Source organism: Pipistrellus kuhlii, unplaced genomic scaffold (genome assembly GCF_014108245.1).
Source record: "Pipistrellus kuhlii isolate mPipKuh1 unplaced genomic scaffold, mPipKuh1.p scaffold_m20_p_5, whole genome shotgun sequence".
NCBI lineage: Eukaryota > Metazoa > Chordata > Mammalia > Chiroptera > Vespertilionidae > Pipistrellus > Pipistrellus kuhlii.
The window spans coordinates 54,944,402-54,963,653 of NW_023425551.1; the positions used below are offsets into that span (position 1 = coordinate 54,944,402).

General features: G+C 40.7%; 1 protein-coding gene across 50 annotated transcripts in view; it reads right to left on the minus strand.

Moving 5' to 3' along the window:
- Nucleotides 1-19,252, minus strand: part of RIMS1 (regulating synaptic membrane exocytosis 1) — a 389,815-nt gene that overhangs the window by 18,555 nt on the left and 352,008 nt on the right. The window contains exon 1 of one of the 50 annotated variants that reach the window (XM_036414026.2): nt 11,157-11,353. The exons of the other annotated variants lie outside the window; for them this stretch is intronic. The gene's annotated coding sequence lies outside the window, so the exon portion shown is untranslated. Of the gene's footprint in view, nt 1-11,156; nt 11,354-19,252 lie in introns of those variants that run through there. 50 annotated transcript variants of the gene reach the window in all.

Sequence of the window (19,252 nt, forward strand, 5' to 3'; positions counted from 1 at the left end):
CTGCTTTGAAATATGAGCTAGGTGGCAATATGAAATTCTTCTGAGGAGATCCAACAAGCCAACTTAAAGAGACAAGCTGGGATTCCTGAGAGAAACTGAAACAGGCATTCAACTGATCTAGAAGAAACTTGTCATATATAAGTAGTCACCATTGATAGACAGCCCACACTGAAATGCAAAGCCACATCATCAGACTCTCTAAAGTAGGGGTGTCGAACTCAATCAGAGAAGGGGCCAAAATCTAAAATCCAGCCTAAATCGCGGGCCGAATGGTTTACTGAACAGTCATAAACTGACAATGTTAACCAGAAATGTGAATTTAAAATGAGTGGAACAATCTTTTCCTTAACAGTGCTGTTAACCAACTCACATGCTATCAAGGATTTGGCCCGCGGGCCTTGTGTTTGACACATGTGCTCTAAACAGTAGGTGCTGAGGGGCAACTGGGTAGCTTCTGACTGTGGGATCTTGGGAAGCTTTAACCAGCAGCAGAGCAGGAATTTATTTATTGTTTCAGGCTCAGATTTTCCCAATCCACAATGGAGAGGCAGAGGGCATGTGCACATGTGTGTGTCTCTATGGAGGGAGTGAGGCATAAACTTAAGACAACTTACAAGATAATTACTGAAAGGCAAGAATAAATACTGTCCACATAAACACTAGGACAGAATGAAATGGGTTTGACTAGCTCTTAAAGGCAAACTTCACACAAAGAGGAACCTTTGATTCCCTCCCAACATTGGCCATGATTTCCTAACAAATTGGATGGGTATAAAGGGACTATGTAAAACAAAATTTGACAAATATCAAATTATAAAACCTGTTAATCAATACAGACATATTATATATAAGAACACATCCTATATAATAATCCTATATAATAAAAGACTAATATGCAAATCAACCAAAGGGCATGATGACTGGTTGCTATGATGCACACTGACCACCAGGGGGCAGATGCTCAATGCAGGAGCTGCCCCCTGGTGGTCAATGCACTCCCATAGGAGCACTGCTCAGCCAGAAGCCGCTCAATGCTGGCAAGTGCAGCAGCAATGGTGGAGCCTCTCCTGCTCTGAGGCAGCACTAAGAATGTCCAATTGACATTGGGAGTGGGCCTAAGACGTCAGTTAGACGTCACCCAAGGGCTCCCGTGGACTGCGAGAGGGCACAGGCTGGGCTGAGGGACCCCCTTGAGTGCATGAATCTCATGCACCAAACCTCTAAGTTGCTATGACTAGATCATCTCAGTACAGACCTTAAACTTTCTGCTCGTGCTTTAAAGGGCCCTGCCCTGGCCCTCTTATTGCCTCAGCCCCTTCACATCTCATGTAGCCTTCACTTCCCCATGGATCAAGAGGATGTACCCATTTAAGTCTCATGCCCACCTGGACCCCTCATTTACCCTTCTGAACTAAGCCTCCAGATAATAAAATTTCCTGCCCAAATCGCCAAAGTCCACATACAGAGCTGGCCCATGTGTCTTTCTGGGATCCAGCCTCGAATGCTAGACAGCAATACCAATGTGCACACCCCGAAGTCCAAGGGGTATAGGCAGCCTTAAACATGTGTGCAAGACCCCTTGAGGTGCAAGGCAGAGCAAGGGATGGGAATAGAAGGCAGTGAGCAGCAAATCTCAGTATGAGATAGGTAAGCCAAGTTCAAGCACAGAACTCTGATCGTCATAATTCTAAATTGAAATGTGAACTCCTTGGTCCTTAGAAAACAAACAAACAAACAAACAAACAAACAAAAACATTTTATTTAGCATTTAGCTAGCTTGGTTTGTAACTTTTAAATGACAATTAGTATGTGGGCTTCCATTTCTTGATCAGGGACTTGGGAATGCCTAGAATCTCTCATTTCATGCTTCACAAATACCACAGATTTCTTACTTTGATCCTTTTGAAGAATTATCATTAGAAGAAATCTGTTGCATGCTTTTGTATAGTGTTTGATGAGAATCTGAGAAACATGTGATACATTTGATGATAAAAACCCAAGGAAGTCCTATGTGAGTCCTATTCTCTTCCCTGGAGTTTTTCCTTCCATCAGTTCAGCAAACTTAGGGGTCCAAGAAGAACGGAGGGATGTGTAGGAGTACAGTGCTACTGGGTGTACATGTCTCTGAAGACGTGATCCTCACTTCTCTGTACCTCAGGCGGATGATCTGTACCCTGGCCCTATGGGGACTGCTCAGCCTAGAGACCCAGAAAGAATATTCCTCAAGAAAACTAGGGGTCGGGTGGGGGTGCAGTAGGGCAACAGAGAAAGAGTATCAGTGCAGCAGATTTATACTTCCCGGAATAAGACAGAATGTGCTAGCACATGTTGTGTTGTCTGGTTTACGATCCTCACATAACTGGATGCTTGTCTACATATTTTTAATAGAGAGTGAAAACATTATTTACTAAGATTTGATTTTAGCAAAGACTCCAACAAAAACTTCAGTATAGAGACCAGCCCTTTTAAAACTAAAAAATTTGAAATTATACTTTCTCTCATCAATGTTTCTAGCTCTCTATTCCACTCTCTTCTGTAAAAAAATCAATAAAAAAATATATTTTTTTAAATCACCAGAATTTTCAGAATGAGAAAGTACATTCAGAGGTACTCACAGCTATCTCTTTTCTTTTGGATTTATAAAATTAAAGGTAAGAAATATTTATGGTCAGAAAGATATCTTTACTACTGGTCACAGTAAAATAAAGAATCCAGTTTCCATTGTATCAATAGGACATTCAGAATTTTATTGGCAGATGGAATACTTTAATTCCATAGGCAACAGATATAAACACGTGCACAACAAGTTCTAGAAAGTCAGCAGCAGGAAAATACAGCAGAGATCCCATGCAGCTGGCATCTCAGTTATAAAACAACCCCTACTCATCACCAGTCCTGCCCCAACCTTGTCGCACTGCCTCTAGAGACCTGCATACAGCCATAGGAAATTCTGCATTATTGGATAAGCAGAGTCAACTGTGGAAAGTAAAAGCTTCTCAAGATGGCTATACTCTCCCAAGATATTACCATCCAGGAATGTTTCACATCAGTTTGTTATATCGTAACTAGTGGCCTGGTATATAAAATTTGTGCATGGGGTGGGGCCCTCAGCCTGGCCTGCACCCTCTCCAATCTGGGACCCCCTCAGGGGATGTCCAACTGCCGGTTTAGGCCCCAAACCAGCAGTCATACATCCCTCTTGAAATCTGGGACTGCTGGCTCTTAACCACTCACCTGCCTGCCTGCCGGATTGCCCCTAACAACTCTGCCTGCTGGCCTGCTTGTCCCTAACTGCACCCATGCTGGCCTTATTGCCCCCAACTCCCCCCCCCCCTTGCCAGCCTGATCACCCCCAACTGCCCCTCTGCTGGCCTTCTTGCCCCCTTCTGCCTACCCGCTGACCTGATTACCTCCAATTGCCCTCCTTCACCAGCCTGCTTACCCCCAACTGCACCCCCCCTGCCAGCCTGCTTGCCCTCTAATTGCCTCCAACTGCTCCCCCCTCCCCCACCAGCCTGCTTGCCCCAAACTGCCCCCCCGCCCCGGCCTGCTCATCCCCAGCTGCCCTCCCTCCTGGCCTGATGGCCCCTAATCACCTCTGCCTTGGCTCCACCACCATGGCTTTGTTCCGAAAGACATCTGGAAGGTCTCCGGGTCTAATTAGCATATTTATTAGTATAGATGGGAGGTTTATGTGGATTTCTGATTAGCACCTAAATATGGTTGGGACAAGTTAGTTCATAAGTTTAATTTCTAACATTTTGTTGACATACCTAGTCTAGAGGATAGGAATGTAAAAAATTTTAAAGTCATACCTGTTTACTCAGTGATCAGAAACATAATTTATGGCTTAAGAGGAGGGAAAGGGTACTTGGATGAGCTAGTAGGCACAGAAGAAGTTAAGGTAGTAAGTTCAGGAGAAATCTTTCAGATTCTGAGAAGAGAGAGGAGAATGAATTAGTACAAGGGGAGTGGGGAGAGGAAGAGAGAGAAAGGGACCAATTTTCTTGAGGCACAAAAGACCACAAGAGTGAGAGTGGTCATCAGCATAGTGTGATTCCAACCAGCTGGTCCTTGTAAAGTAAAAATGCTCTGACCACTTAATTTCAGGCTGGTTCTGAGGTCAAACCACACCTGAGTGTGAGTATAGCAAGCAGCAATATGGACAAGTATAGCAAACAGTGGTAATTCGAGGCATGGCCTCACAGGCTGAGAGAGTAACGTGGGGGTTGGTTGTGTGTGACAAATGAAGAATGATGTCATGACTGGCAAAAATATCATATATGTACAGAAAGGTTAATCTGATTTGGCCTATGTGCTCAAAAGATTTGGGAAACTGCTGGCTGGTTGCTTATCTACTGAAGGTGGTTAGAATAAGTGTTAAATAACAAAACATAAAGTTGCACATCCAAAGAGAGAAAAAAATCCTTAAGATATAAAGAGAAAATGTCTGGGGATAAAATTTTGTAAAACAGAATATTACAAATATGGGTTCTTTCATTTTCACCCCACTACCTTTTATGTTTAGAAAATTAGGCAAAAAAGAACTTGAAATATATAATATAATAAAAGCCTAAAATATATGCTGGTGAAGGGAAATCTGAGGATAAGGTTTACTAAATTCCAGAGCTGCACAACCTGGATTTTGAGGAATAGAAGGAATTGACTAAACCAGTGGTTGGCAAGCTGCGGCTCTGGAGCCACATGAGGCTCTTGAGCCGCGGTTTGCCACTCTGTTGACTAATGAGTTTGCCGACCACTGGACTAAACAATGTCAAGCACAGCGTTTCAAGATTCTGCAGGCTAATGATGAATGTGTCTCAGCAGATGTCCAAGCTTTAGTTGGGTGAATGTATTAACAAAATGGGAAATAGTAAGGACGTACATATCTAAGATTTGATACCCTTAGCAAAATCAATTACTATCCGCCTCTCTTTTCTCAGATGTTGCTTATTACTCTCAAGGCATTGCCCTGACTAAATTTATTGTAAATAATGAGAGTCCTGGTAGTTGGAGGAGTTAAGAGAAGCATATGGTGTTAACCACACAAAAATACTTGATTTGGCTCCATGCTATAGACTGAATGTTTATGCCCTCCCTCTACCCTGAATTCATATTTGAAACCTAATACCAAGTGAGAGGGTATTTGGAAGTGGCATTTTGGAAGGTCCTTGAAGCCTGCACGATTGAAATCAGTCCCTTGTGAAAGAGATCCCAAGGAGCTTTCTTTCTCCTTCCTCCACGTGAGCTTACAGCAGGAAGCTGGTCATCTCTAGACCAGAAGGCGGATCCTCACCAGAGCCTGACCATGTTGCTCCTTGGCCTCGGATTCCCAGCCTCCAAAACTGAAGAACTGAGAGAAATAAATGTCTGTTGTTTATAAGCCAACGCAACTATGCTCTTTTTGTGACAGCAGCTCAAAAAGACTAAGATACTGCATGTTGATGAATGGGAACAGGTGAACAGGGACAAGACTGTAGAATATAAAACTGTTTTCCAGAAGGAAAACACTAGGCTAAACGCTGTATAAACCTGACTTTTTATTTTTATTAAAGCAGAAGTAAATTTATAAGATTATTCAATACTTAATCTTTTGAGGCTTATGCAATACTAAAGCAGTATACTAATCTTATATTGACAATATTTATTTCCAATCCACATCAACTAAGGATAGAAAGAATACAAAAATAAATGCTGTGCTGAAATCCTGAAGTGTATGTGATAGATGGATTAAACAGATCCATTTTAGAATATAATAAATCTGAAATGTAGCACCTGAACTTTAAAAATAAAGTGATCTCACCCTTTGTTTAAAGAACCCAGGTGCAGAAAGGTCAAATCCTTAGCTTGAGGTCACGTGAGCTCCTTAATGCCACCCTGAAGATTAAAGCCTGACTTGTTCTGCTCCAAAGCTCTGCCTGCCCTTTACTCGAAATGGAACTTCAATTCCATTTTGTAACAGAAAAAAAAAAGTCTTATCATGAAAGCAGAGAGGCAGTGAGTGAACTGTGCTCTTTATTCCTAAGATTGTTTCGGAAAGAATGCCCATTACCACACTCCATTTGTTTACACTTCAACAGGCAAGTCCAACCACCAGTGACTTGAGCATCTCTCCACTACAATAAACTGTTATGTAATAGATGGGGGACCTGAGGCAGGCATATGCAGTGCCCTCAAAACGAATGGGGACCCAATCACTGCAGATCAGACACAGTTCAAAGCAATCACACTGAGTCTTGGCGTTCTCCTTAGTGACAGGAAGAACTTGTTGTTACAGCATTTTAAGTACTTTAAAGTTAAATTAACCAATATATTTTAAAATTTCAGGTTTTTCAAGAAAAAAATTTTTTTTTTGTAGAAAAGGCACATTTTTATTTACCTCAGATCCACTTTTATTTTACTTTCCTGTGAAGACAAATTTCTCCCTTCCTCCAACTCAAGCCTTATGTATACAACCTTCCCCTTCTCCACTCCTGTATTAGGTCTCCCTCCTCATCTGCAGAATTCCCATCATAAACTCCACCTTATTCTCTTAAATTCTACTTTGAAAACCCCAGAACTTAAAATTTTTCTCCTTACACAAACTGTTTATAAGCATACATTGGTCAGCCTTCTGCACATTGTTTTCTCATGTATAATGTACATTCCCATCCTTCATTTCCAAAATATACATTAAAGTCTTAAAATAGTGTTGTTACAGGCACCAGTGCATTCAAAACTGAAAGGAGCTTATACTCTGGTGAGGAAAACACATACGCAATTCTATTTCAGTGGGGTAAGAAGAATAAAATACGTTTGGGTGAATGATGGGACATAGGATGTAGTTAACATCTCTGTTGGGTGAGTTAAGGAACTTCTCACAGAGAAGGAGGTATTAGAGATGTACTGAAAAGGATAAATAAACTGTTGTTGGATAGATGAGAAAGGGAAAGAGCATCCAAGACTGTGGGGTAAAGATCCCCAGAAGGCCCCCTCCCTTCAGTAATCAGAGGAGTTGTGACTCTGATTTCTTATTATCTATAATATATATCTCATTCTTTATATATGAATTACCTGCAATCTTATTTAAATTGCACAATCTAAGTTCACAATAAAAAACATTGGCTTTTGTACAGTACAGATTCTATTGGGATCTCTTGGTCCAGGAGGAAGCAGGGGATCCACAGCCATGTGTCTGCTCCCCTGGAAATCTTGGTAAATTAGTGAGAAAGTAATGCAAAGAGATGGACAGCCAAGGGTTCTCTTAGCTTTTATGATTTTCCTTTTAAAAAGATATATTTTTATTGATTTCAGAGGGGAAGGGAGAGGGAAAGACAGACAGACACTCAATGATGAGGGAGAATCATTGATCTGCTGCCTCCTGCACACCCACACCAGGGATGGAGCCCACAACCTGGGCATGTACCCTGACTGGCAATTGACCTCCTGTGTTCATAGGTCAATGCTCAACCACTGAGCCACAGTGGCAAGGCTAATCTTCTTTTATTTATCTTTTAGTTACTTTTCTTTATTCTGTCCCTTAATATTTCTCCCCAGAATTCATTTTTGACGTAGAAGTTTGCAGCCTCTGCTGAGGATCTCCCTAACTCTCTCTTTTTTGAAGTGTTGTAATCACCTTATTATATCTATTATGAGTTACAGTAAATGCACAGATCCAGTAATAAATATATCTGAAAGATACCTAAACCTTACCAGAAATGTTATTATAGGTGTGTTTATAATATTTTTTCTAATTATTGGAAAAGTTATTGATGCTTGTTATGACTGACCCATTTTTTTATAAAATTTTCTCTTATTATTTAAAGTATTACAAATAGTAGTACATATGTCTCCTCTTTTTCCTCATCAACCTCTCCCTGGCCTCCCCTACCCCCGGCACATGCCCTCACGGCACCTCTCCTTCCTGCAGTGTCTTGCATCCATTGGTTATACTTATATGCATGCATACAACTCTCTTTGTCTGCTATGGATGCTACCTCTATGTGGGTAACTCCCATTGAGGAATTTCCCATATCCATTACTTTATAGAGTTTTAATTCACAATTTCTCATATAATCCTGGCCATTTTCATATAAGATATCCTACCAGCACCTTGGAGTTTATAGCACTTTGGACGTTTTTGATGGTTTTATGATGTATTAACCTGACTAGGCTACAGTTCCCAGGGACTAAAACACAAATTTAGCTGCTGCTATGAAGGTATTTTGTAGGTTTGATTAGAGTTCATAACCAGTTGGCTTTAAACGAGAGACAATTTCAGATGATCGGGATGGGCCTAATTCAGTCCGTGGGAAGACTCTAAGAGCAGAAAGGCCATTTCCCTGATGAAGACATTCTGCCCACGGTCTGCAGCTTCAGCCAGTGCCTGAGGGCTCCAGCTGGCCCTTCCTCACAGTCTGCTATATAGATTCAGACATGCCAACCCAGGCCCCACAACCACTTAAGCTGATTGATTCCTTATAATAAATGTGTAAATATATTTCTCCAACAGATTCTGCTTCTCTGGTTGAGGCCTGACTGGTAAAAGTTTACAGACCCACTAGCCTTCTCTACTCATTTCCCATTTCTGTTAAAGGAACTTCTATTTTTCCATGATCAAACAAGGTCACCATTGTTATAATTACTGCCTTATCTCCTCTACCTCTTCCTTCTTTCTGGCTTCAATTGGTCTGCCCATGTTGAGATTCTTGTCATTTTAATGGGACTTGTACAAGCACAACAGATTAATTTTCATAAAGATGGTCTCTCCCTAGCCCTCCCACAGCCTAGCATGTCACTGACAGGGTTCCCTGATTTTATTCCCACCAACTCTGCCCCATTTACCTCCCTACTTCCTGAGAGCAACCTTCCACTCCAGCCACACTGGTTAGACCCTGATCCCTCTTCATGAGCTGACACTGTCTACCTCCAAGATTTTCCTTATAGCATCCCACACAGTGCCCAAGCACTTCCTGTCTTTTCCCTACTGGTCCTTTAAGACCACCTCAAAGCTTTTCCACTTACAATCTAGTCTGATCAGCCTAAGCTGCAGTGATTTTGCTCTCTAAACTTCCCTATTATTTCCCTAGAAGCAAATTGGTAATTGACTAACTGCTCTATGAAAACACTTAGATTAATGTGACAATCCTTTAATAAAATGTTTTACTTATATGGGGTTTTTGTTGTTTTGATCTTCACCCAATAATATTTCCCCATTGATTTTTAGAAAGAATGGAAGGGATGGGGAGAGACAGAGAGAGACATTGATGTGAGAGAGACTCATCCACTGGTTGCCTCCCACATGTACCCAACCAGGGCCAAGGATCGAGCCTGTAACTGCGGTATTTGCCCTCGACCAGAATCGAACCCAGGACTCTTCAGTCTTAGGGACTACACTCTATCCACTGAGCTGAACCAACTAGGGCTATGCATAATTTTTCATCTGAGTATGTTTTTATGTCTCTCCTGTCGAGGACTTTGCGGAAGAGTAGGTCTCAGCAAATGTTTATCAAGAGAGCTGCTGACTGCTCAGGAACTTAAAGCTTAGAGGATTCTCTATACACATCTTCAAAGAAGCCCAAAGTACTTTCTATTAACTGATCAATTAGGTAAAAACAACAAACCAGACCACAGTGACCCACAGTACTATACCAACTTTAAAGTGGGAGGGAGAAAAAGGAAACTTCTTTATTCTGGTAGAAAAATAATTTCTAGCTGCTCATTAATAATGAGCATAGATAAGAAACAGGACATTTCACTCCACTGGTCCACATGATGGAATAAAACCAAACAGATATTAAGATGCCTTTTGAGATAAATGACTTAAATTAAGTTAGGAACTAGAGGAGGGAAAGATATAAATCACAAATATATATGTGTATTACAGTCAAAGTGTATTTACACCTTCTTTCCGTGGATAAGCTTTGCTTCTGAAGTTAAATGTCAAGTGTTAATTGATACTAAATTAGAAATTAATTTCATACAAGTAGTACTCAGAATATAAATGAAAACTGTAAAATATGACCCATAAGCAATATGTGGGAGACTCTTCAAATGTCCTCCACCAGAAGTTAATTTGGAGTGGCTGTTTTCTTGTTTGTTTTTAAGAAAGAAGCAAGAAAGGGAGTTACTGATAAATCTTGGTTTTATCTGAGCACATAGATTATATACTTAGTCTTTGGAGAACAACACTGTTTTTGAATATATATAAGATTGTCTTTTTCCAAAGCATTCTCAGACTGGGTCTGGCACAAACTCTGGTGATGACAATACTTGCAATCCCAGCCAGACTCTTTGTTGACATCAGCCCAAGTGAATAAGAAAAAAATTAAGATACATGACCAGATTATACTTCTTTTTATAATTTATGGGAAAGCATATAATAAAGTCTGATTTTGAAATTACATTCTTTAACATGTTTCTCCCCCCCCCGCCAATCTAAAGGTAATTAAAACATAGTTCTTACTTGAGAATTTTAATTGTTTTCTCCGAAATAATGCTGGGAAAGTTCTTCATAAGCAGATAGTCTTAGGAAAAAGTTTAACTGTCTTAACACAGTTGATATGAGTCATCATAGGTTATTCACACAAAAATGTTACACTTTTGTGGTCCTTGACTGAACATATCAAAAGGAAGAAAAATATTTGTAGCCCAAATAGGAAATATGATTTATAATTTCAAAATGTAAATATATTTCTGATTTTCCAAAATTAATGTCCATAAAAATATTGCATTTACTTGCAGGTGAAAGGGCTATATGATATGCAACATAGTTGACACAATAGTAAATACAAATGAAATTGCTTTAGAAGAAAATATAACTTTGTGATGTGTGTTTTGGTACCAATGAGTTGTAGTACTGTTCAATTTCAAATTCAGCATTAAAATCCTCTAAGTATAGGTTTAAAGTTAAACATATTTACACACTATAATTTTATAAATATACCTATAGTAGCAACACCCTCATATAACACTGCATAACAATTTTTACATGTTTATTTTTCATTCAGTTGATAGTAATCTTAAACTAACACAACCTTTGAAAACTGTTAAGACATCCTTGAGAGCTTCAGACAAACAGAAATTAGGCTTTTGGTTTTAGTTTTATGAAAAGTTCTAAATTAACTAACAGACTCCTGTTAGGACTTAGGAAATTCAGAAATGTAACATAGACTTACCTTGTTTATCTTGAAAAAATTAAGAATCAGCATTAAGTTGTTCCCAGGGGAAGACAGAGAGCCGAAGGAGCTTTGACCTGGTTTAAGTAACTTGTGCTGTCTCTGGTGGAATATCGGAGGGAGCTCTGTGAAGTCCTCTCTCTCTCTCTCTCTCTCTCTCTCTCTCTCTCTCTCTCTCTCTCTCTCTCTCTCTCTCTCTCTCTTTTTCTCTCCCCTTTTCCTCCCTCCCTCCTTTCCTCCTTCCCTCCCTCGTTTTCTTTCCCTCTCTCCCTGTCTCCTTATACTTCTCTTTCTCCTTCTCCTTCTTCCTCCCTCCTCTCTCTCTCACGCACACACACACTGTGATTAAATTGCTTCTGTCAAGAGCGTTTTTTTCTGGAGCTTATTCTAAGACCATGAAGTGAAAAATCACACAGTAATTTGCCATGTATCATCTCATGAATTTAAAAACTGCTGAATAGCCACAATTTGGAAATGGAGACACAGTGACACAATTTTAAATAAGCTACACAATGAGGCCATTTAAATGAGAGAAAAATATGTTGCTTACTTTATTAAATGCTATGTGGCTTCCCTAGTTACGTAAGAACCATTAGAGAAGGAAAGCTTAGGGCTGACACATGATTTCCAGGGACAACCTACCAAAGGGTTTTCTCATGGGCAAGAGGACAAAGGTCCCACAGTGATTTCTTGCATCTCACCCACTTGGCATGTGTGAGGCATGTGTGACACACATAAGCTGCCAAAATGATCACTTTCGAAGTGCACCGATTAAGCCCTCATCACTGACAGCTGCTTTCCTGGCACCGTCTCACCCCGCCCTCCTGTCTGCATGGGAAAATAAAACTTTTGTTGAGCACTTCTTATGCGCCAAGCTCTATGCTCAGTGCCTTACACACAGTTCCATTAACCCTCGTCATGTTTTATGGGTACTGGTATTGACATATTTTACAGGTATAAGAACTGGCGCTCAAGAGTTAATGGCAGTCAGGATGTGCTAAAACTTTCACCACCAGCCAAAACATTCCTTTCCCCCCGCCCCCAACCAAATAACAACATCACACAAACAAACACAAAAGCAAATCCCAACTAAGACCCGTGTCCTCTGAAACCTATGTACTCTTAAGTTCTTTGAAGGATTCGCCACTTTGTGGAAGGGAAAATGGCAGCAACAGAACCATTTACCACGACAGTGTTATTTTCGGTGGTTCCTCCTTACTTCCCAAATGCACCGAGGACTGCATCCAGCGTCCTGCTTTTCCCTGTCTGCCCTCCAGTGCTGTGTCAGGAGTATGAAGAGGGAAAAGGCAGTAGGGAGATCATACTTCTTGGTTAATTCAGGAAAATCCTGGTGTATGTCTGAGAGTTGAGCATATTTTTACTCTCAAAGATATTCGGGTTTGGGTGACACAGTACATAGTCAGCTTCCCTAGGATTAGCTCCCCAATAACCATCTGTACTTAAGTCTTTGTCTTAGGGTTTGCTTTTAGGGAAGCCCAACCAACACAATGGCCAAAGAGAGGCTTATTCTATTTTGCAAGGCTGGAGGCCATGTGGTTTAGACAATATTTGGGAAACGTGGGGAAAAAATTTCTTAGTCAAGCAATGAGTATTTCATAAAGATTAGAATGACATAAGTTTTTCTTGACGTAAATGATAAAACACACATTTCTTCAGAGAGCATGTGGGAAGTGCACACATAGTAGAGCCTCCAACTCTCAACCGAGTGAAAAGTCCTCTGAGGCTATCCATCTCCACTGCTTTTAAACGTGTGATGTTACACCTTCATCAATAGAGAAATATCCCAGTGATGCGTTTCCTGTCATAATGCCTAATTTACTGTTTCCTGTCTCCCCCTTCCCAGCCCCGTGCTCCAAAACGAACAGGAAAAGGTTTAAATCTGCTAATCAGATCTTTGCACATGTTGGCTCACCACTCTTCAATGGCATTCTCCTGCAGTTAAGATGAAACTGAACTCTTAGGCCCAGTCCTAAGGCCCTATTGTACTTGGCCTCAATGTGCTCTCAAGAATGTCCGTACTCTACTCTCTCCTTTCTCCCCTACATTATGGTTCTCTTTTATCTCTCAGAATTAGTGGCAGCTTTCCCATTGCATGTCTTTGTGCATAATATATATATATATATATATATATATATATATATATATATATATATATATAAATTTTTTTTATATTTTATTTTTTTATTTTTTGCCAGAGATCTTCTCCCTTCCCCTGCACTGCTCCCCTCTGCCTAGATCACAGCCTCATCTCTCAGATCCTGGAAAGACCTCAATGCCCCTGGTCTCTATAGGACTCTCACAAGGTCCTATAACTCTTCAGAGCATTTAATATGCTTAGATGGCTTTCCTATGTCTGCCTTTTGCCACCCTGTAAGGTCCATGAGGGAAAGGACCCACGTCTACCCTGCTTATCAGTTTGTCCTCTGAGTCCAGCACAGTGCCTGGTACATACCAGTGCCTAAAAAATAAGTGAAAACTTGTTCACACACCTCTGACCCCAAATTCCATATTCCTTTTGTCACATTTCCCAGAACACAAGGAATCAGGCAACTGAACTAGTGGGGGAAATATGACATAAAAAAAAAATAAAGAGTGGGTTAGAAACCAAACTTTGAAGACATAATTTTGGTAAGCAATATACCTAAATTATTTTTTATTTAGCCAAAACAAATGGAAGTTTTGAATAAGGCATATTTATCATGCAGCTGTTTTGTTTGCTAAGCAGACAAATTAGACAATTGAGGATAAAATTAGTTGTGTCCAATGGAATATATTCACACAGTTTGTCTTTTAAAATGTATGTGTTTTGTGTCATATTTCCTCACTATGTAATGAGGATGTACTTTAATGTCTAATTTTATATTTGTAATTTTCTTTGTTCATATTCTTGCAGAGGGCTTCCCATGATCTTCAGACCTTACAAAATCTAAATCTGCCTGTGGTAAGTAGAATAATTACCCCCCAAATGTTCCCATCCTAATGTCTAGAACCTTTATGCTCTGTTACACGAAAAGGAAGGAATTATGTTATCAGAATTAAGTTTGCTAATCAACTGATTTTAAAGGAGAAGATTATTCTGAATAATGAATGGGGGGTTGGAAGGAGGATATGCAGTATAATCTCAAGGCTCCTTATAAGAGAAGAGAGAGATGAGTCAGAGTGAGAGTGATGCCACATGAGAAAGCTACTGCTGGCTGTGAGGACGGAGGATGGCTGGGAGCCAAGGGATGAGTAAGGAAATGGGAAGGCCAGGATGTGGGTTCTCCCCTAAGGTGGCCAGAGGAAACACAGCCCTGCCAATACCTTGATCTGCTTTGAACTTCTGGCCTAAAGAACTGTAAAATAACACAGTAGTTTTAAGCCACTAAATTTGTGGCAAATTGACAAAGCAGCAATAAGAAACTAATACACTGCCCCATACTAGGAGATTACTCAAATAGTTGTTATTCTACGAAAGAGACCTCCCTAAATTTTTCTCTTATTCATAAGATTTATAATTAAAAACCTGAGAGTAATTATAGATTTCCAAATAATTTTGAAAAAACTACCATTTATAAAGAGGATTTCTATGTCAGGAAACATAATCTACTAATAATATTATTATATTCACACCTATAGAAAATAGAGACATAAGTAAAATCTATCTAGCCAAATATTTATTAAGTAGCTAAAGGTAATATAGACAAAAGTAAAGCATTGTCTTTTCTCAAAATTTTAGATACATTTACACACACATACATACATATTTTCCCCTTATTAAGACTCTGTACAAACCTAGATTTAAATCCAACCACTACCACTGATACAATTTTTGGTAAGTTGTTATATCTTAAGTGTCCTTTTATGTGAAGTGGACACTGCTTTGTTCTGTGGTAAGAATAGGAATGATATATGTAAAGTACCCAGGGCAGAATCTGACAGCTAACAGGCTAGTAGCTATTATATCCTATATAATAAAAGAGTAATATGCAAATAGACCAAATGGCAGAACAACTAAATAACCAATCAAAGCATAATATACTAATAACATGCTAAGGCTGCCCAACCACTCACTATGACAAGCACTAACCACTAGGGGGCAGACAGTCAACTGGTTGACCAGTCGCTATGACGTGCACTGACTACCAGGAGGCAGATGCTCCAACTGGTAGATTAGCTTGCTGCTGGGGTCTGGCCAATTGGGACTAAGTGAGATGGGCCAAACATGCCCTGGAGCCCTACCATGGTCCCTCCTTGGCCCGATTATACACTGGTGGGGTCCCTCAGCCTGGCCTGCACTCTCTTGCAATCCAGGACCCCTCAAGAAATGTCAGAGAACTGGTTTCAGCCTTATCTCACAAGCCACTCTTCTTGGGAGGGCGCCAGATGCAGGGCTCATGGCTGGTGAGCACTGCTGTGGCACTGTGAGTCTCTCCCGATTGGGATTGATTGGGTGTGAACCTGCAGCAGACACAGTGGGGCCTGGAAGAGAGGGAGTGGTTGGTAGGAGCTACAGGCAGTGTTGGACTGTGGGTTTCGGCCTGATACCTACAGGCCACCCAGAGGGACCCCACCCATGCACAAATTCATTCACCAGGCCTTTAGTCCCGTATAGTAAAAGGCTAATATGCAAATAGATCGAACGGCAGAACAACTGAACAATCGGTCACTATGGTATGTGCTGACCACCAGGGGGCATGTGTGGAACATGTGGGTGTTGGCCTTGGCAGGATGGTGGAGCAGGTGAGTGGGGGTGCCAGACCAAGGCAGGAAGATGGTTGGAATCATTGGGGTGATTACTGAAAATTCTCTGCTCCCATGCACCATGGTCCTGCCAGGCATTGCTGCTGCCAGTGCCAGTCCCACTCACACCCACTGCCAGCGCTGGCCCTGCTTGCAACCTCAGCCGACACAAGAGCTGCAGCTCGCACCCACTGCTGGTACCCAGCACTGGTCCCGATCACTTGGCACCATCAGTGGGTGCACACGGCAGCTGCTGGCCCTGATCATCCCTGAGGGATTCTCCATCTCCCCCTGCTCCTGAGGGGCGATCGGGGCAGTAGTTGCCACTCTGCACTGGCCCTGCTCGCACCCACTGCTGGCGCCAGCCCCAGTCACTTCAAGCTGTCAGTGTGTGGGAGCTGCAGCAGCAGGAGCAGGGCTTGTGGTAGACAGGGGATAGGGGGCCATGGCGGGAGGGGCCAAGTGGGGTTGCAGAAGATGGGTTGAGACTCACCCCCATGCCTACCACAGCCTCAGGGCCCACAGTTTCTAACAAGGTGCAAAAATTTATGCACTGAGCCCCTAGTTAATATATAATAACTTCGTATTTATAGTTTTATACATTGCATAACATTCCTGTAGCTCCTTACAAATAAGGAATTTGACTAAGAACATTTCCATATGTGCTTTAAGGCAGTTGCTAATAATTTATTTTATAAGTAAGACTGCTTTATAAGGAAGATAAAGACCACTTTATAAGTGAGATATGTTTTATAGACAATTTATAAATCAGATAAAGACACAGTGCCCTGGTTAGCAGTTAGGTTATAAAATACAACATAAACTGGAACTTCAAATTAGCATTACAATGATTATTGAAAGGTTGTTTGATAGCCCATTATTTGACAAATATTAAAATATTAGGAAAGCTAGATGCTACTTTTAAAGGTGATAGGAGAGGTGAAATGTAAGAAAACAACTCAGTAAGTAAGAACTAAAATTTTCGGTTTAGGAATCTGAGATGGCTATAAAATTGGAACTTGGTGGGCAAACTAAACTCTGACTTGTAAATTATTCTTCTTTAGTGCAGTCATCCCAATGAAGGCAAACACACCCATGTGATACATTTTATACAACTTGTGTTAAAAATCTATAAGAACTATTTCACATTAAAAATCTCACATACAGGTTGACAGAGAAGAATATAAGATGCTTCTAGAAAGATGAGTGAAACAAATATTTTATATGGTGGGTTATTTTCATGATTTCTCATGTACATGTTCAAGGGAAAAAAGTCACTGACACATAACAACACATATTTGAAACAAAACTTGGAGAAGCACTTTGCCTTTGTGATGTATGTTTTATAAGCATTATTTATTTCACACAACCCTTGAAGAAAAATCCTTGCCAACTGGGCAGGCAACCTGTGTTACTTTACACATTAATTATAGAAATGCATGTCGAACATAAGAACATAATAGTGAATTAGTTTCTTGTCTTTGAGAGGTACTGGTGGCTGCATGGATGCTGATTGTTAATTCAATAAGCTTTGCTATTTATGCTCCTGCCTGAAATGCTCACGATTTAGGAACCATTGGAGATGCTCCTAACTGGCTCTGTGCTATTTGGGAACGAAGGTAAATTATTTTCTAATCTGTAACTTAAAGGGCAGGTGAAGCTCAGAGAACACAAATAAATGGGGGTGGGAAAGACCCTTCCATGGCTTCTTAGACACTTTAGCTGCCATATTAGGTTTAGGATGTCTCCTCTGATATTAGTGGCTGGGGCTCTGTTAGGCACCCTGAGGGCAGTTAGCAGTCATGTTTGAGGACCTGTGCATTTAGGTAGCGCACAGATACCGTATTTTTCGGACCATAAGACGCATTTTTTCCCCCCCAGAAGTGGGGGCGGGGAAAGTCCCTGCGTCTTATGGTCCAAATATAGCCTACACATATACTTTTAAAAAAAAGTTTTTTTACTTGCCCGGCTCTGTGTGGTCTCTTTGTGCTTGCCCGGCTCTAAAATGGTTCTAAATGCTGCTGTTTACTTTACAGGGTTGATTACATGTGTTTATGACTGTGATGTTGGGTTTTAATGCACATAAAATATTTTAGACACTATTTGTTTCAGAATCTTTTTTTCTTCATTTCCCTTCTCTAAAAACTGGTGCGTCTTATGGTCCAGAGCGTCTTATGGTCCGAAAAATACGGTAGTTATCTGGGGCCTGATGTACCAGATACAGAGCCCCCAAACTTCCACATCTATCCTTTCCCTACTTCTCCCTGTCACAAGGCAAAAAGTCTGTCCTCTTCCCTGCATCCTTCTCTCTGCTGCCTTCTCAAGAAACACGCTTTATTAATTACATTCTTCCCTGATCTCTCCCCTTGAAATCTTCCTTCCATTAGAACATGAGAATTTTGAAACCTATTCTCCTTCCTGACAAACTTAATGAGCCACCTTCTGTGTTCATATCTCAGATAATGTCTTCTTTATTTGTTCCTACATATTCTCTCTAGTTAAGTTTAATATTTTGCAAACAAGAACTCTTTTTTTTTTAAATTGATTTCAGAGAGGAGGGGAGAGGGAGAGATAGACGCATATGATGAGAGAGAATCATTGATTGGCTGCCTCATGCACACCCCACATAGGATTGAGCCCACAACCTGGGCATGTGCCCTGACCAGGAATTGGACCTGACCTCCTAGTTCGTAGGTCCATGCTCAACCACTGCTCCATGCTGGCTGAGAAAGGACTTCTCTGATTTACCAAAACAGACTTTGCTAATTAGATATTTGGAATCTCTGCTATCACTTCTAAATATTTCTTCCAGTTCCTACAAACTTATAGCGTTACTTTGCAAAAGACTCATTGAAACGTTTTTGAGGTCATGATCCTCACAGTAGAACTGTAAAAATCTCTCCCACACTTTCATTACTCCACCTTGCCCATTAGATGCAGTCTTTAATTATATTTTGTTGAAATGATGTCTATTTTTAATGATCAGCATTAGCACTATTTTCCCCCTATTCTTTACTCACTTCTATGAGGGTGAAGGAGGAGAACATATTCATCTAAATGCACAAACACAGTGATGGTCTGGGTGCTTTTCTGTGTCCTACAGTGAAGGGGGCCACCGTGCTGAACATGGACTGTTCTCTGACAGGCAGCAGCTGTGGCTTGGGAACTCCATGTACGATGTGTGAAAGTTAGGGCTGCACGAAAGGGAAACAAAAGAAATGAGCATCTCTCTTATCAAAAGTATTTAAAGTTATAGTTTGTTAATCTCTATTTGAGTTTCCTCACTGCTACACAGGAAAAATGATAAGAGAATTATCTCACAGGCTTGTTTTATAGATTAAATAAGTTAATAC